Source organism: Drosophila nasuta, chromosome 3, assembly GCF_023558535.2.
Source record: "Drosophila nasuta strain 15112-1781.00 chromosome 3, ASM2355853v1, whole genome shotgun sequence".
Taxonomy (NCBI): domain Eukaryota; kingdom Metazoa; phylum Arthropoda; class Insecta; order Diptera; family Drosophilidae; genus Drosophila; species Drosophila nasuta.
The window spans coordinates 25921421-25940631 of NC_083457.1; the positions used below are offsets into that span (position 1 = coordinate 25921421).

General features: G+C 34.4%; 1 long non-coding RNA gene across 3 annotated transcripts; it reads right to left on the bottom strand.

Moving 5' to 3' along the window:
- Positions 1-1491, bottom strand: LOC132793639 (uncharacterized). 3 transcript variants are annotated; one of them, XR_009633137.1, is made up of 4 exons: positions 1413-1491; positions 1192-1351; positions 103-455; positions 1-35 (listed from the first exon to the last, which is right to left on the bottom strand). It is a non-coding gene; the product is annotated as an uncharacterized LOC132793639 (long non-coding RNA). The 3 variants fall into 3 exon arrangements; XR_009633138.1 differs by lacking the exon at positions 1192-1351; XR_009633139.1 differs by lacking the exons at positions 1-35; positions 103-455 and adding an exon at positions 1060-1129.
- Positions 1492-19211: the final 17720 nt, after the last annotated feature.

Consider the following 19211-nt stretch of genomic DNA (forward strand, 5'->3'; position numbering starts at 1 on the left):
GTTTCTGTTTGAGTTTCAGGGGCGTCGCCCACGTTCTTAATTTTTTGAAAAGAAAAAAGTGTTGGGATTTTATGGGTCCTCTTTTTATTTTTGGGTATATACGGATTGCTTGTTGATTTCCTATGTCCCTTATCTTGCAACATCATCAAGGCATCTCGGTGGCAATTGCTCTTCAAGGCATTCAAGTGATGGCAGTTATCCCTTCCTTACCCCGACTGCATTCGTTTTGGGTCATTTTAGGGTCCGTTTCATTAATTCCTCTTTTATCTTCTTTTTAGGCGTTTCTGGTGTTTCTACCTGCAGACTCTCGATCTGACCCTTGCACGTGTGTGACCCACTGCCACCACATCTAAAAATATACAATCGGGATCGAGTATGCAACAAAATACTTTCGAAAAGGGCTCGGCAATCACAATGCAACAGAAAGAATCATGTCCAATACAGCGTAATTGTAGCTATCCGGAAAGGGATTAAAATGCCAATGGCGATATTTATAAAACATTTTTGCCTGTGTAGATGTATACAAAGTAGAAAGTGTATGCGTGTGTGTGAGTGTGCGTGGATGACAGTCACTGCTCTATTCATGATTCACATCAATCAATTTACATTGTCATGAACTGCTTCTCTCAATCCGATATTCTCTACTTATTTACATTAAACCCAAAAGATATATATATACTGAATCCATAATGTTCTAGCTTAAAATTCTACTGTATGTAATTATTAAAGACAGGCCTTAGAATTTTGTATTTAAAGTAATTAGAAGTTAAAGAAATACTTTGGTATGAGCAAAAACACCTACTTACTATGGGGGTTAGTTACTTTGGTTAGTAATTTGGTATATTTAACACTCTATGGTATATTTTGAATGTAGTACTCTTCCTAAATAGCTTTATTATTTTGGTATATTTTACCGCACTATTTTGCAATTATTCAAAATGGCTTTCTTAATTGCTTAAGAATAGTTTAATTCGGTGACAATGAAAATCGATTTCTAAAAATAGTCATTACAAATAACTTTTTAACTATCTTACGGTACATTACGTGACCGATAAGATGCTTGATTTTAATCTTTAGTTGGCAAAGATCCTACAACATTTTATCTTCAAGGTGTTGTGGAAAACTGTACCTATAATTTATGAGAAAATACAACAGGTTGACAAAAGACAATAGACGAGGCGAGACATGTACCTGTGCTGATCCAAGTGTGAAAAATCGCGCTGCAACATTTTTACAAAATTCTGGAAATTTCCTTACAGTTCTAAGAATGTCAACGCAAAGAAAGGACATTAAATGAAAAATGCTCTGGCGCCGGCGTCCTGCTGACACAACTCCCTTAACGATTAGCAGTCTACGGAAAATGCGTACCTGACTTAACGGAAAACATTACCTGTTAAATAAAAGATTTTTACCTTGAGCCCAAGTGTAAATGGTGCAATGCAAATGGAGTTTTCTTCGGTCCTGTGTATGTGACAAGAAAGTTAAATTTTTGATTTTTTTGGCTTTTTGTGTGTGGGGCCTTAAAGCATAATCATGTTGTCAATATCTTCAAGTCTATCTCAACGAACACTTAAAGGCTCATTAGCTACGTGCACTTCATTAAAATGCAACGAGGTTTTCTTGATATTCTTGAGAATCTAAAGTCAATATATTCGGATGTGATTTTCTGTAGTTTCTCTTGGTTCCGAAATGGGCGTACTCGACTATATCAGTTTACAACTAAAAATCGTTCTTCGCTGTAGACTAGCATATGGGTTAGTTTATATTGCTGATTAGTAGAGATTATTCAAGCATGGTAAACACTTGTGTCTCGCCTATGAGGCATGCGAGAAGTGAGACACTTGAAACGGTTGAACACAGAACCGATAGTTAATGACAAGCAATGCGATTCGAAATGGAGTTCAAATTCCATTTAGCGGCATTTAATTTTTATGGAATGGAAATGCATGTTTCTTCGCTGGGGTTTTTGAGGTTTGTGTTATGAATTGCACTTGAGAATTAAAACAGGGATAACGCTGTTGTCAAATATAACAGCGGTCGGGACACCAGATTTCGACTTCAATTTCGGTTTCGGCTCTGCGCCTTGTAATGTGATATTTGGGCACACAAATTTCTCTTCAATCTGTCGCCCAGAGTCTCACAAGTCTTCCAAATTCTCAAGTGTTGTCTAAGGCCATGAAAATGGATCAAGTTTCAACAGCGCAACTCGACTGTTCAGCAGGTTTTCACTTCAACCTCGACGATTTGTTATATATTTTCGCTAGCACTCAGAAATTAGTTGTCAAAATCAAGAACTTTTATGTACATATATACTACTTATATGTGCTCCTTCAATGTTTAAGAGTGAGATCCACCGAAAAAACTAATAAGCACAAAACCTAGAATTAGACCTCAACGGTTTTCGACAAAAAAAAAATTGAAACAAATTTTAACCCAATTGACCGTTGGCATTTTCTGGCTAACATTTTAACGTGTCGGCCACTTTCCTTTGTGAACACGTGTGCAAGGGTCTTTTCTCCTGTGGTGATCCTCAGTTGTGTCCCCTGCGGTGCCGAGTTTTATTGATTTCGATTTTTCTTTTGTTCTTTATGTTTTTCTCTTTTTTCTCTTTTCGTTCGGACAGCTCTGTGTGCGTTGGTGTCCAGTCGAAACGTGTTTGTAACTACATACATAACAGCATAAAAACACATATACGAAGGTACATATGTATATAACGCATGTATGTATGTACACAAAGAAAACACATACAGTCGTAAATATATTCTTGATGTTGTGCCACATTATGTATGCAAGTGTTTTTGTTGAATATCAACAAACCCCGAATACAACCCCAGGACAAAATACTTATGGGACAATTGATGCTTGTCTTTTATGACTGTTTCTTTAATTTTCATCCAATGATGAAATTATATTTGGTTGTGTATATAAGCATCCTTGCGCATATACGAGTATGTATGTATATGAATCCAAGCGTATAGTATGTAGAATTTTTATTTGTTTAACCTAAAAAGTACATTTAAATGCGCTACCCATAGGGTAGAAAGAGTTTATAACTTTGTGACCGCATGAAATATATATATTCTTTAAAGTATATATATTCTTGATCAGCGTCACTAGCCGAGACGATATAGCCATGTTTGTCATGTCCGTAAGAACACCTTGATCGATTCGTGATTCGATCGCGATTTTGGTTCATACAATATTAACTACTTTATTTACATGATTTCTGAATACTTGGATGCAATCAGATAAAAAAGGTCTTAAAGAAACACTTTTGTATAAGCTAAATCGCCTACTTACTAGGGGTCTTAGTTGCTTTGGCTGATAATCTGCACTCAAAGTTATATTTTCAATGTAGTAATCTATCAAGAAGTTTTGTGGATACTAATAGAAAATGTTTGCAACAGACAGGATGAGGCATATCCATGATTTTTATTATATTCTATATATTCATGACTACACAAGACGTAGTTATCTAGTGAGTGATCTGTGTTTTAGTAATTGATGGTAATGTAAATATTTCAATCTCGGATTACGATAATTAATTTAAAAAGTAGGAAAACATTTTGTGTCATAGTCAAGCATTATCGGCCGTAGAATGCTTAATATTTTTTATACATCATCTCAATTTAAATAAAACAAAATAATAAATGCCATTATAGGAGCTGCATTTAGTTACGATATTTTCAATTTATTTCTATTCCATTAAATGATTGTTTGGAACCTACTAAAACTCTCTTCTGACCTTATGATTTTTTTCTTTTGGACTTTTTAGAGCTATTTTGAACACATTTGGCACAAATGTGGAAAATGTGACTGTTTGCTTATTTGGATTTTTTCTGCTGGCAATTTTAACGTCTGTAAAAACATATGCTCTTGATATCCTATAGTAATGTTGAGGTCTTGAAGGTATTGGGAAAGCGTTAGAGAAAAGCAAATATGCTCAAAGTAATTAAGATAATTAAAAAACTATATTATGTAAATACGTAATATTTGAAAATAAGTAACATTGACAATATTATTTATTAACATTTATGTGTTAATCTTCTTAGGTTGGTTGAACAAGATGTTTATTGGGAAATTAAGACGAACGATACACTGAAATACTTTTTGAAATAGTTCTCACAAAGGATCTTTTGATATAATAAAGCCACAACCTTGGTCTCTTTTTGGGAAATTCACAAACACCAAAATGTTTTCAGAATTGCTCATGGCTTTGATAAAATTAAATAAATAACAAGATCTTTTTTTATGTTTTTCTATTCGTATTTTGTAAAGAACCGATCTGCGTCGGAGAGGCAATTTAAAAGATTATCACGTTAGGCTGTTGCTTGTATTTTTATCGCTGCTGAAAAGGGCATTTAAAATGAAATGAAACGAAATAAAATAGGACTTTGTTCCCGAGTCTTTGTGTAAACATGCATGGTATCAGTAGATTTCCTTTATCCTGTCGTGTTTGTGCCTGCTATTCGACTCTGGTTGAGTAGGCCATTATTCCATGTCAGTCAATGTTGTTCTACAGAAACAACTCCTTGTTTCCTTGTCGTTGTGCAGCAGAGGAGTGGAGGAGGAGAAACCTTTTTGCCGCTTCTAAATTCGAAATGGTCCAGCACCAAATTAGAGCTCGTTAAAAGGCACACTTTTGTCTTGTCTGCCTCAGTCTCCCCTACAATAATCCCCGATGTGCCTCATAGACGACGACTCACGTTTCAACAGATTCTACTGGTCTCCTACCGGCATTGCTGTAGCCTATTAATAAGGCTGGTGGTTGGTGGCTGGTGACAACACGTGAAACTCCATGACGTCTCACTACGGCAGACATACCTACCTCCAACCTACCTCCGATGCACAAAAGCCACAGCGAACACACAAGAGACAATTTCTAAAAATCTGTTTACAAATATTTTCAAAGCGAGCAAAACAATGCAAAACCTACAAACCGTTCTATTCTATGCGTGACTTTCTGCACCAAAGATCTCTGCTTCATTTGTATCATTTATATTTTTTGCGTTCGATTTTCCAACAACAATTGACAGTCATATTTTCAAACTAGCAAACTATTCAATTCATGCATCCAAAAATATTTATCCATCAACAAGACACCTAAAGGTACTCGCAAACGTTAAGTTGGTAGTTGAAAAATCAATTATTATACTGCACAAGTAATATGCTGTTCATTTATTATACATACATAGTCAGCTCAAAATTTTTTTTGTGTCTTCCAAATATAAATGAAACGTAATTATAACTATGTTATGATTACTAAGTCTTTTCAAAGCATACATCGAAGCAAGATAAGAAAATGATAGAAGCCATTTTCTTACTGATCAGGGATATTCGCAATGCGTGTAAGAATATTAAAATCACAAAAATTTATATGCATTGATGTACCTTTTTTTTGTTTTTTTTTTTTGTTTATAAAGTATTAAGTGGTCCTATTTATATTAAATTGCTTGTATATTCCGCATAATGAATATAATCCATAGAATGGATATTTGATAATATAATATAATAAAAAACTAAATTAAGTAAATTTAACTTTTAAAGCACAAAAAAGTTAACCCTGCTTAACCCTTTCGGGACTACTGGGACAATACGTCCCAAAATTTTTCATTGCATCGTATTTTCTATAATTTTAATGCTAGAGCACTTGTGAAATATCCCAAACACAGTTTTAAGTGTCTATTTCATAATGTAAACAAAAAAGTAACGGTGAATATCTTCGTGTGCGCACAAGTCGCTGAAGAATTTCACAACATCGGTCAAATTTCGTCAGTTCGATGAAAACATTTGCACAGTATATACGTAAAACCTAGTAAGTGGTCACGTTTAGTGCATAATCGAGGAAAAGAATATTTGTTCTAACCAATTAATAACATTAGAGGTGGTTATCACTTTTGTAATGTAAGTTATACATGAATTTATAAAAGTGGGACATAGCATCCCAATCTATGTTTTGGTTGGGACATACATATAGTCCCGCTGTGAATAATCTTCTCAGCATCGCCGTTAGATTCTGAAGCCGAATCTGTTTCATCCGAACTGTCACAGACAAAGTCGCTTTCAGAATTTTCAAAGTCGTCGTCCGATTCCTCAAGCATAATACGTTGTATAGCATTTCCTTTTCCGTTCCATCTAAAATGTTGATCGGGATTATATAACCCACTCAAATTATGTATTGGGATTATATAACCCACTCAAATTATGTATTGGGATTCTAAATCCCACCCAAAAAACGGATTGGGATTATATGTCCCAGGATAAAAGGACGAATTCAGGATTTCCAAGTATGCAGTACATAATTAAGTCATCTTTCAGAATCTGAAAAAGGATTTTCTCTATCTTGGTTTCCGAAATAAAACCCCGTCCCGAAAGGGTTAAATGAGCCAATTATTTTTTTGCAGTAATCTTCAGTTATATGAGTTCAAATAAATATATATAACTTCAAACGTATTAAATAAAAATTACATGATCAATTTGGAAAAAACTGCCTAAATGATTGAGCGAGAGTTAACAAAAAAATTAAATGTATTAGGCTATCGTTATTTTTGAAAATTTTTTAACAACAAATTTGAAATATTGTCCGAGTTAACAAGTTTATTTAATAATTAAAAGTAAACAAGATAGAAATTAATATTTGTAATGTGAGTGACTTAAATAGTTAGGGCTTAAATGTTGATAAATATAAACAACCAATTTAATTTTTAATTGATTGTATTTCTTTATATTATTGTGAACTTAAAATTGTTAAGCTTTTTAAAGGTACCATCATATGAATACATATCTCAAGAACATTATTAGTTATATATTATTATGTACACAATTAGAATTTTTGAAAACATATAGTCTGAAAAATAAAAAACAATTCTTAAAGAGAACATATATTTTAAACTAGTAGAGAAGGTAATTAAAATAATTCAATCATATATGTAGAAAAAGGGTACAATCAAATTGCAAACTGTATCAATGAACCATTCTAACGAAATTATCTTTTTAAACATAAGTTTAAAATTAAAATTGTATTGCAATTTACTAGTATCGTCGCACATATGAATATCTTAGCAACATTATTAATAATTAATATATTATGTACTCAATATAAAGTATTAAAGTGATATATAGGCTTTTAAATCTTCCTGAAAAATAAAATCAAATACGTGAAAGAACTCTTATTCTTAATAATACGTAGTACATAATTTTGAGCGTTATATTGTAAAGTTATCGTCTTCTGAAACTATCGAATATGTAACTACTCGTTAAGCCTCAGAGAAATATTGGAACTGTTATCAAAGATCTGCAATCTTATTGTTGTACATTTCTTTTTAGGCAGCGAACCCATGCCCATTTCCTTGGAAGATGTTGAGCAGTATTTAAGGTGTTATGCACAATATCGAACATATGAGCATTTAAATATGTTATTTTTTTCTATAAGTTCTTCAATTTATGCATAATCTTTTAAGGAAAGGGCAATAGTAATTTCTTCTTTTATTTCCATACGGATGCGTTTTTGAATTTGTCTGTTATTTTAAGTTTCATTGAAGTAAAGCATGTCTAATCTGCTCCAAAGATTTGGTCTATTGATAACAATTTTCATGCTCAAAGGTTATTCGAAAAAAAGGAGCTCGAATCCTAAAATGTTATTGTAAGATTAGGTTCCCTTTTCCTCGAAACCCAAAACACTGACAATGGAATCGAAAAAATGCCAATAGAATGCACATAACAACACATATGTGTAGGAGCAGCCAAAAAGTAAAACCTTAAATTTCAATGGTCAACCGCCGCTTCGGCTTACCACTGAGGGATGATTGTGTGTGTACATCCCGATTGTCGGTTCCTCCGGGGATCGCACTTATGTAGTTACCTTCGACCCTTGACGAGAATCGACATTTTCTTTTTCTTTTTTTTTGCTTTTTCCGGCCATTGTTATTAGTCATGAGCTCTTTTCCCTGTCGTCTAGTTTCAACAGTGTCGATGTATGAGTATGTTGAAATTGGCAATTCGATTAACGAGGCATTGACAGTGTTTTCATATCTTTTTGAAAGTGAGATATAAATTGAAGATATGATTATTAGAATAATTCCCTTAAGGAAAACTTACATTGACATTGGCTTTATCCTTGCAGTAGTAAGGGGAGCTTAAGTTCAATTGATGTCAAAAAGTTATTTAGTTAAAGTAGAAAAGGCCAGATGAAAAATAAATGCTTTATGTTTTTTGTTGTCATTACTGACAATATGTACATTTGTTTAAAGGCTTGCTAGCCATTTTTACCAAAAATATTGGGATCCATAGTGACTTTTCTTATATATTTGTAAATCATATTGACTTTGTTTTGTATTTATTTGAGTAGGTTAATTTTTATACCCGCTACCCATTGGGTAGAAGGGTATTATAACTTTGTGCCGGCAGGAAATGTATGTAACAGGTAGAAGGAGGCATCTCCGACCCTATAAAGTATATATATTCTTGATCAGCGTCAACAGCCGAAACGATCTAGCCATGTCCGTCTGTCCGTCTGTGTGTCTGGATGTCTGGCCGTATGAAACACTGGATATCAGAGACTATAAGAGATAGAGCTATAATTTTTTCGACAGCATTTGTTATGTTTGCACGCAGATCAAGTTTGTTTTAAATTTTTGCCACGACCACTTCCGCCCAAATCGAATAACAAGCGTAATAAAGCTAAAGTTGAAAATTTTGGTATAAACAATAATTACTATAGTAGTTATGATTTCTGAAAATTTGGTTGCGATCAGATAAAAATTGTGGAAGTTATTAAAGAAATACTTTTGTATGGGCAAAAACGCCAACTTACTAGGGCTCTTAGTTGCTTTGGCCGACAATCTGGTACATTGTGCCGTCTATGGTATATTTTGAATGTTGGTATATTTTTAGTATTTTTTTTAGTATTTTCGGTGTATTTTGAAAATAATACAGCAATTTTTTGCCTTTATTAAAAATGGGTAGCGGGTATCTCACAGTCGAGCACACTCGACTGTAACTTTCTTACTTGTTAATTTTGGGTATAAAATTTAAATTTTCATATGGTTGGCTGTTGGGGAGCTGAAAGTAATATTTGTGAAACGACTTAAGCCCTTCTACTATAAAATAGAACGTAACAATTGTACACGCCTTTAAATCGCTATATGGTAATCTGCATTTTTTATAAAATAGTTTTTATAGTTCTGACGATCGCATTATATGATTCGACAATCCCACGATACTAATTTCTTGTGGGAAACACGATTTAGAGATATGGTTTGGTCTTAAATTAAGTCATCCGCAGTAGACAGATTGCAATTCTGAACATTGTAAAATGTTTTCTTAAATAAAAGTTTTCTTAAGTCGAAAGCTTAAATATAAAATAAAATATTTTATCAGCTTAGTAGTGTTACTTCACTATATGTACAAATTGAGTTTACATGCATTGTTGGGTTAAAATTGTGCATTAATTATATATCTTATTTGTTACTAGAATATTAACGTCTATTTCCTTGTATATTAAGTTTCACATATTATTCATTATCCTAAGCTTATCTTATGGTGTAGAGAATGTCAAATTGGTCTGCACTCGTTTTCTTGCTTTTCTCTAAACGCGTAGACTTGTAAATATCCCTTCACATTTTCTTATAAAGTGTTCAATCAATAAACAAAATCGGAATACGGTCGATTCAATGTGTAGGATGTGTATTAATAATATATTAATAATAATAATACGAAAATGTGTTTAAAATGCATAATAATCTCTTCATCCTACTTGCATTTCACTTTGAGTAAATTATTTTAATGTATATTCTGTTTAACATATCCATATCCATTCAGAAATTAGGAATATAATGCCCAAATCAAGGATATCTGGTATAGCATCTTGGTCTGATAAACACATGAGCATATGTAAGTGGATTGAAATGGATATGCATGTACCACACGTGTGGTGATATTGTGTATTTAAGTGGCTTCATTATTTTTAGTTGATTAGATCTGTGGAAACAAAGTTCACATGTGGTCTGAGATATGGTGAATCTGGTTTACCAAATGAGTTACCAAGTGTATCTGATCAACGCGTGCTTACGAATGTCATCGATTAGATGGGATATGTTACTGAGATAGGTAAGAGTTGAACCTAATCGCAACTCCTATCGTAACTAGCACTGAGTAAGATGGTATATTTGTCACCATTTTATGCTGAGCTCGGCTACTTAAGCGTATCTCTGATGAGCAATCTTGAAATCCTGATGCTTCTCATCTTCTTCGACAGCAGCTCAGTAAGTGCACGGATTAAGAATGTTGCAGCCTGAGATAGATATCGATCAGAGACGAGACTGGATTTATTTTTTGTTTTCGACTCAAGACATAAATATTTTCAGACTTTCTTACTCTCAGTTTGCCTTGCAAGATTTGTTTGGTCTGATAAGATAAACAATAGACGTGAGCTCAAGTTACTTGCAATCGCTCATGTGTTGTCTCAATAAACACCCAGACAATTGGCCTTGTCTACTGGTGAAATTATTGTAAGAGATGAAGCATATCAGTTGTCTGCATTGATCAGAATATTTACTATTTTTGTATTCTTCGCTCTGGTGAATAAACACTTATGATTTGTACATTTCAGCATATGAATTTAGAGTTTTATAAATATTGAAATTGTATAGAAACTTTGATATATTATATATTTGACTATTCATACTTGTATAGAATTTAGAATGAGAAGAAAACCTTGTCCTTGTAAAATTGATATAAGGGTAATTAGAGTGTTTATTTGGTTTTCAGTTTATTGCCGCGAATAGAAAATAAGGGTGGTATTAAAGGAGGAAAGAAGTATACAGGTAACTTTTCAAAATGGAGTGTCTAGCAGTATAATGTTATATAGTATGTTTTAGCATTGAAAATTGTAGAGTATTTCTAAAGATCAGTTTCCGGTGCTTTGTTGCTCATTCCCTGGCCAATTGAGCAACGTTATTGGTCAAGGGTATTGACAAAATATCACGCACAACATGTCGTAAAAAGATTGCATTTAAAGCGTAGTACTCATTCAATTCTTCTTCAGATTTTGAATTGCCATGTAAAATGCAACGTATATTATTTGTTAGAAGCCCTGCGGAGATATGCACGAGTGGCTATCAATGCAATAAATGGCCAGATATACTTTTGCTTGACTTCCGCTGGCATTCACACTCAACTGTAGAGTGTAGTTGCATTGTTCTAGGAGTAGGCACAGCCATTCAGTTCTGCAGGACAATGAAACTTATCTGCACATGCGCAACGAATGTCCAGTGAATGACACTCATTCTCAATGGGTATTTCAATGGTCCTTCGAATGCTATACGGGTCTACATACAATTTCAATAGTATGTTCTCGGTTAGAGATCGGTGTTAAACTAAACCAAAACAATTGAATTTCTCCCATTCAATGCCAATGTGTTCAACGTTTGCCATTTTGTTGGAACCTACTCAGAAAATTTTACTATAAGCCTGTTGCTACTTTGTCAAATAATTTGTCTAATGTCTAACATATTATATTCAGTGTAAAGTAATTGTTTTTGTAGAGCTCAGTAATACCAATGAAGCTATTGTGCACTATTTGAAACAACCTTATGAACATTAATTAATAAAGCTCAATCAACAAATTCATTAATTCATTAATTGTTCTCCCTATTGAAGTATGTGGTGATTTGACTATATATACTTTTATATTTGTTGATCGTCAACCAAAACTTTTCTTTATAAAAAAACTATTAGTTGTCGAATTGTCCATATACACAATTTAAGAACTTCTTCTACAATGTCATTCTGCATATTTAATAAATTTATTTTGGTTTTTTAAATTGTAAGTTAAGTAAATTGTAATTTATTGTCTTTCATGCATTTTTTTTTAAGTATTTAAAGATGTTTTATAACTATTAAAGATAGATTTTTGATTGCAGGTCATGAAAGTTATTTGTTACACCCCCGCGCGCTCCCACAATTCGAAGAAAATCCGAATAACGAGCATAATTTTAAAGCTAGAGTCGCGATTTTTAGTACATACTACAATAATAACTTCAGTCCTCATATCAAAACTTTATTAGATGAACTACTCGTATCAAATTAAATTAAGTTCTTAAATAAATGCATTTATTAATTTCATAAATGAAATAAGATAATTAATGTTGTGTACACCGGGCCCTCGCTTAACACGGGGGTTACGTTTCTTGAAATCTTCGTGTTAAGCGAAACATGGATTCAGTACAAAATAAGGGGTTATGTTCGCAAAATTCAAAATTAGCAGCAAACAAATTTTTGTATTGTTCAAATTTGGTATGTTTTTATTAATGTTTCATTACAGTTTTATTTATTATTTACATGTTTTCTTTTTTAGTGGCTCTTTATAAAAAAAATCAGTACTTTTCGATTGTTTGGTGGCTTTCAAAGCTTCTTTATAGCACTCCTTATAAGGCAAAAGTATTCTTTCCAACTCTCTCTTAAACTTAAGCCGTCGTTCGATGACCGGATCTGAATTTAAAAAGCACGATTCCAAGCTGCTAGCATATGCGAATCCTTCTTGGAGTTTTTCCATCGATAAACTAATTTGATCGGTTTCTTCAGAGCTGCTGTCATCGAATTGTTTGCTTCATTCACAGCAATCTCAAGCAATAATTCGTCATCAACTTCTTCATCTTCAAACAACTCTTGCAAATCATCATTTGCCATGTCGTCGAAACCTTCACCTTCAATCAAGTGAGCAAGGTTCAATATATCCTGGAATCCACGGTTTGGCACTTCTATTTCAGAACTTTTAACTATGTATGTACTTCTGGCCATAATTTTCTCCAGCATCTATTTAATGTTGACACCTTAATCTCTTTTAAAGGTAAGTTTACCAACTCAAGGCTATCTTTAATAGAAAACATCTTCCAAGCACTGGTTACATCGATGGAGTCGGTTTCAGTTGTATCCAAAGTCCAGCGTATAAGATCTTCGCACCTACTAAAACATGCTTACATCTAGCAGATCAAACGTGGGATTCCCCTTTTTCGACAATCACCCCATGCGTAAGACACACGCACAAAGACACTATCGCGTTAATTGACAGAAAAAAAATATATATCGATATTTCGCAATCGTGTAAGAACGAGGTTTTTAGCGTGTTTAAAGTGGGATGGGAACAAATTTATAACCGTGTAAGACCGAGTTCGTGCTAAAAGAGTCCGAGTTAAGCGAGGGCCAGGTGTACTATATTTTGCATGCAAATATAATATTTTGATATTTTTATTCATCATTTTTGTTAACTAACTGACATTCAATGCTATGTGCAAGTAAATATATAAATATGAATACAAAATTAAAGAACAATATTCAGCGAAAATCCAATGAGCGAGCAACGTGAAGGAGGTACAAGCGGCATTTCAACAGAGCAAGGGATAATGGACTACACAATAGAGGGAGGAATGAAAGTTATTGACGATTATGCATCCACTGATGAAGATATAGCTTTAATTGTCATCATAAAAATAGTAGGCATTATTTTTGACTTCTCATTTTGTTCACTTTGTCACTTTCGTCATCTATGTTTGTCTTTGATCAGAGAAGTTATTGACATGCTCAGTATATTTCACTACTAACTAACACGCCTGTCTAACAATACAAATATATATGCAATGTGCATTTGCGAATGTGCATGCGATAAAGACCATGATTTGTCTTTGCTAGGTGTATGTGGACATGCAGCAGAACTTCACAAAGTTTGACTTAAATATTGGGGTAAAAATTGATCTCAGTTGTTAAAGTTGAATTAGAACCAGTCAACTTTTAAATATTATACAATAAAATTGAACCTAGAAATTTTTTGAATCTGCCAAGTCTGTGAATTCTTAAATCTATGAGGTTCTGCAAGTGGTCCAAGCTAATTTCAGGATTCTATTTATTCTATTTACTTAAGGTGGATCCACACCTTGCAAATTCCGCTAACGTAACTCGTCGGGGCAAATTTTTTTTTGACTGAGGACCTTTCGAAGGTTCTTTTTAAATGTACAGAGAGGAAAGTTGCACACTTATTAAAAAATATTATAGTTGTTTTCTTTTAATTACAATTGTCGGACAAATTCATGACATTTGAATTTATCTTTCATAAATTCTAAAGATCTAGACCGTTTAGCATCCGAAAATTTTGCTTGTTAAGATAGAGGAACATAACTGAAGAGTGTCTCTTTATCCTATCTTATTCCAATTACTTACAATTGATGTATTTATGTTCATCATTTTGGCCTGTACAAACGGTTACTTGTTCGAACATCAAACGAAACAGGACCGAAAGACCACCAAGCCAAATGAATTTTCCGCTTTGATCCTGCCGTATCGAGGGCCCTCATTGTGCGAGTAGTTGCTAATCGCACCAGGTGACGGATGCGTCGGTTTGACAGAGAGAACAGAGAGAACTGTAGTATGCCGAGTATGGGCGGCATACCCGAAGTGACAAGAGAATAGTTTCGAGGTGTCTCTTTTCGTACGATGAGCATTGTGAGAAAAGTAGCAGTTTCCTTTCCTTTTTTCCTCGCATTTTGCTTACAATTGTGATTTTGGGTGTGCGTAAATTTTAGGCTACGTGTTGCACCTACGTTTTTGATGGGCTGCCCAACTGTTAGCCAACGTTTGCCTTGCTTTTAAAATTGCCGGCATCGGCAGTTAGTTTGGACCACCAGCACTGGTCTTAAAAAAAAAAAACGCTATATCATTTGTTACAACGAAAGTTGAAGCTATAAACCTTTTTTGTATTAATCCTCAATTCAGCCAATTTACTCTTATTTTTCAAAAGCGAAATCATTCATCTGTTGATCTCAATGCTCAAGTTAGTTTCATCAAGATCAGAGCCAATTTTCCATGCTCCTCCTCTTTATGATTTCAGATCCTGCGGAAGATATTCATACTCATACTCAAACTCCTACACACATGCACTTTTACACATGTGTGTTTTAGGGTCGTGTGTCGAACATGACGACGACTGTATCCCATTTGCGACGGTTGATTGGGTTTCTAATAGGCTCTGAGCTGGCTGCGTTTTGCTGGCAAATTGATTCGTTGCACTTGGCTGAAATTCAATTATGAGCTCATCTGCACATGTAAGTCTTTGCTTCGAGTCAGATGGCTTGTTTGTTTTTGCCAATGTTCCAGGTGTTTGAGCAAGAAATTCCAATTTTTCCGCTGGTATTTTTGTCGCATCATTTATTGCTGATCACTATTAAGGTGCATAAAAAAATGTTTCGATTTCATCCTAATCTTAGCTGTGTCATCCACTTCAATCATAACAAAATTCGTTCTACATAAAGTATTTAGTATATGCAAAGGGTTTAATGTGAAGATCTTGTTTAATCATTTAATTGTTTCGGAAATTGTGGAAGTAGACTAAATTTTATATATATATATTTTTAACTTAAATAGAATACAATCCTTTAGTATTACACAAAGCTTAATTGAAGTACTATATTTCGAACTTAAGTAACAACAATGGAAATTCAATTTCTATTTTCGTTTGTTTATGAGCTAAATTTAATAAGGCCAGCATTGATAATCCTGCAAGTAAGTGCATTTTAAAAATAAGAATTTTCAAATTTAAATATATTATAAAATTTCTAAATTATATTTATAAAATTGTATACAAAGTTTGAGATTTTTTCAGACAAATGTTCTCATTTTAAGATCACAATTTTTAAGACAAATATTTATATTTTAATTTTATTTAAAGTATTTACACATTAAAATTCTTAAAATAAGTATTTGTCACCTTAGACAAAAGAGTTCTTGTCTTGTGCACTGCATATAAAAAAAAAAACACAAATAAAATTATTATTTTTCTACAAAAAGTACTTAAATAAAATCAATAAAAATATTGATGTTAGCAAATATTTTTGAAATATCACTTCTACTTCTAAATAAAGAGATCACACTATGTTATAAGAAATATGAATATATGCGTCTGGAAAAGTCATTTGCAAAAATTTGTATCTAGTTGTGCCATAGCTTTTGTGTGTTTGACGGTGGACTGACACATTATAATGGGCGGATTTGCCAAGTGGGCGTGCTCAAGCAGCAGAGCTTCACAATGATTGTCCAGCTTGGTTGGGTATATAAGTTAAGAACAGACATTACGAACTGCACATTCGCAGACAAACCAATTGCATAACCACCGAAAATGCATTTGGTCAATACTCCAGCACGACTACAGCGCGTGCAATACATCCGCCACGTGCGCTTGGTCAGCGCTTTCCAGCATTCGTCGTGGGACCAACGACCGGCACCTTGCGCAACAACCGCCAGCGTGGGACCGACAATTGGGCTATTGGACACCCAAAGCTGCAAGCGACAACTGCAGCAGCGGCAGCGGCGACAGCGACAACGGCAGCAGCGGCAGCAGCGACACCAGCAACGGCAGCAGTAGTCTTAATTATTCATTATCATTGTCATAAGTTTTAGTCTAATTTTGATTCCCGAATAAAACGGTCATTTTTTTTTTAAAATAATAAATCAACGGATTTATTAATTGGCGCCCGAGCAGGGACCAAGCTTAAGTCCTAAAGAAAAAACAATCGTGTCGTGTACCTACAAGTGCCTCAAGCAGCCACATCGAGTACAACGCCAAAAGTGCCTCAAAGAGCCACAGCGCGAGTGCGACCTAAAGAATCCAATAACAGTTCTTCGCGATTGAAATAAGTGGACTAGCTTGGTCAGAACAATTTAACCGCCGACAAGCCTGTTGTACCAGTTCGCAGGTCACCGTGAAAACCAAAGTGTCACTAGGATCCCTAGTAGCCTGCTGCAACGCCGCTACGCCGCACCGCAACAGGAGGAACAGGAGTTATCTGAACGACCGTCGCGGGAAAGATTCGCCGGATGTATCTATATTTGTAAGCATAGCAATTAAGAAAAGTTTCTAAAAAAAAATTACTAATCAAGAAAGAAAAGAAATTCGAAAAAGAATAAAACTGAAATTAAGTGACAAATAAAATCAAAGTATAGAAAAACAAATTCAAAGTAAAGTTAAATTTTAAACGAAGAAAAGAAAATTTTTAAAAAAAGAAGAAATTATTAACAAAGAAAAAAGGAAATTTAAAAAATTTAAATTAAGTGACAAATAAAATTAAAAGAAAGAAAAACCAATTTAAAATAAAGCTAAATTCGAAACAAAAAAGAAAAGTTTAAGTTAAACAGCAAAATAAAAACCTAGCGATCCAACAAAGATCAAATAAAGAGTTATAACCAAAAGTAAAACTATAACGAAAAGAAAAGCACTGCAAAGACAGTATAACCAAATTCCAATCTTACGACTCCCAAGGGACCCTCTAAGATAAAAGGAAGAAACCAGCTACTGGTTTTAAAACAATAAAGAAAACCTTAACATTAAAATTAAAATATAATTTCATTCCTTTTACATTTTACATCTTATTTTTATCATTAAAAAAAAAAATTTTTGCATTTATTATCTATTACATTTTTTATACCCTCTACATCTCTTGAATATCGCATTCTATTATTTTGAAATCCAATTCTTTTACTCTAAGAAAATCTAAAGAACAAAGTGAACAATTATAAACTCAAAATATTTTTGCTGATTAGTTATCAAATTCGCTCTAAATTCCTGAAGTTTTCCGTTTAAAATTCCGGTGTTCCATAAAAACAGTCCGAGTTGTATACCCGTATCTCGTCAGTGATAAATCGTGTTAAGAACATCATGCCAGACAATTTAACAAACGCAATGTCCAATCTTGATTTAGCCAGTGGCTCTCAAGCGAGAAACAGACCATCTGCCACTAGTACACCAGTAACTAGCCCCGAATTAAGAGATGTCATACGAGGCTTAATTAGGGAGGTACTTCCTCAAGAAACTACAGCCCACGGACATGAACACTTCAGCGACATACCTTTTGTGAGGCCTACACCAGGACAAGACCAAGTAAAAGTCCCGGACGTTTGCCGATTAATTAAAGAGTTCTCAGGGGACAGAACATCGTTCAATTCTTGGAAAAAGAACGTTGACAGAATCATAAACATTTTTGAAGGACAAGAGCAGACGTACACCTACTATCTAGTAACTCTCTATCCGGACTAAAGTGGTTGGCGAAGCTGAAACAGTTTTGGAGTCGTATAACACTCCCATGAATTGGAAAGCTATCTCAAAGTGTCTTACGGCACATTATGCCGACAAACGAGACTTAAAAACTCTCGAGTACCAAATGTTCTCTCTAACCCAAGGACGCATGTCTATCAACGAATTCTATCAAGCAATTTCCTACCAACTATCCCTAATCCTAAATCAAATAGGAGCACAGGAAGAATCAGCCGAAACCATAAAAGCCTTGACAGATAACTATCGCGGAAAAGCCTTAGACATCTTCATAAGAGGTTTGAATGGTGATTTACCACGGCACCTAGGAATAAAAGAACCAAGGGATTTAAGCCATGCACTCCATCTGTGCAACCTGTTAGAAAACCAAGAAAATAGAAACCTCTTTGTACCAAAAGGTAGACAACAACCTCCACCCTTGCCACCCAGACAAATAATTCCAAGACCCCACATAGTAAGACCATTCCACAATACAAACCCAAACCAATGGAAGAATTTCGACCCCAAATTTTATTATTCACCAAACAATAGACCAACGATTAATAATCAGACACATCCCGTTGCACCTCAATACCATAGGCAACCTCAGACAATGACTTACAGACCCTATCAACAGCAATTCTCGTCAAATGGACAATACCAAGTTTCACCTCCTCGTCCATCTGCTCCGAAACCGGAACCTAAACCAACACCAATGGACATAGACCACTCCATTCGATCGAGAAGAATCGACTATATGAATAGACCTCATTCTAACGAGTTAGCAGGCAAACGCCCACCAAATAAATCTCAGAGACAATTCCACGTCACTACAGGTGAATTAGATCCAGTAGCGGAAAACGAAGCTTCCGATTCTGCATATCCCGTGGAAATGTCAGAACAAGATTATTACGAGAATTATGAACAAGAAGGAGCAGCAGACTTCCACGAAGAAGTTTACGAGGCAGACCAGAACTACAACTCAGAAATAATAGACAACTCTGATATCCATTTTTTAGGTTGAACAGTTCCTCGTTGCCATATTTCAATTGCACCACGGGGGACGGCAAAACCTTCAAGTTTCTAATAGACACAGGCTCAAATCAGAATTACATCCAATCCAATCTAGTTCCAAATCCCA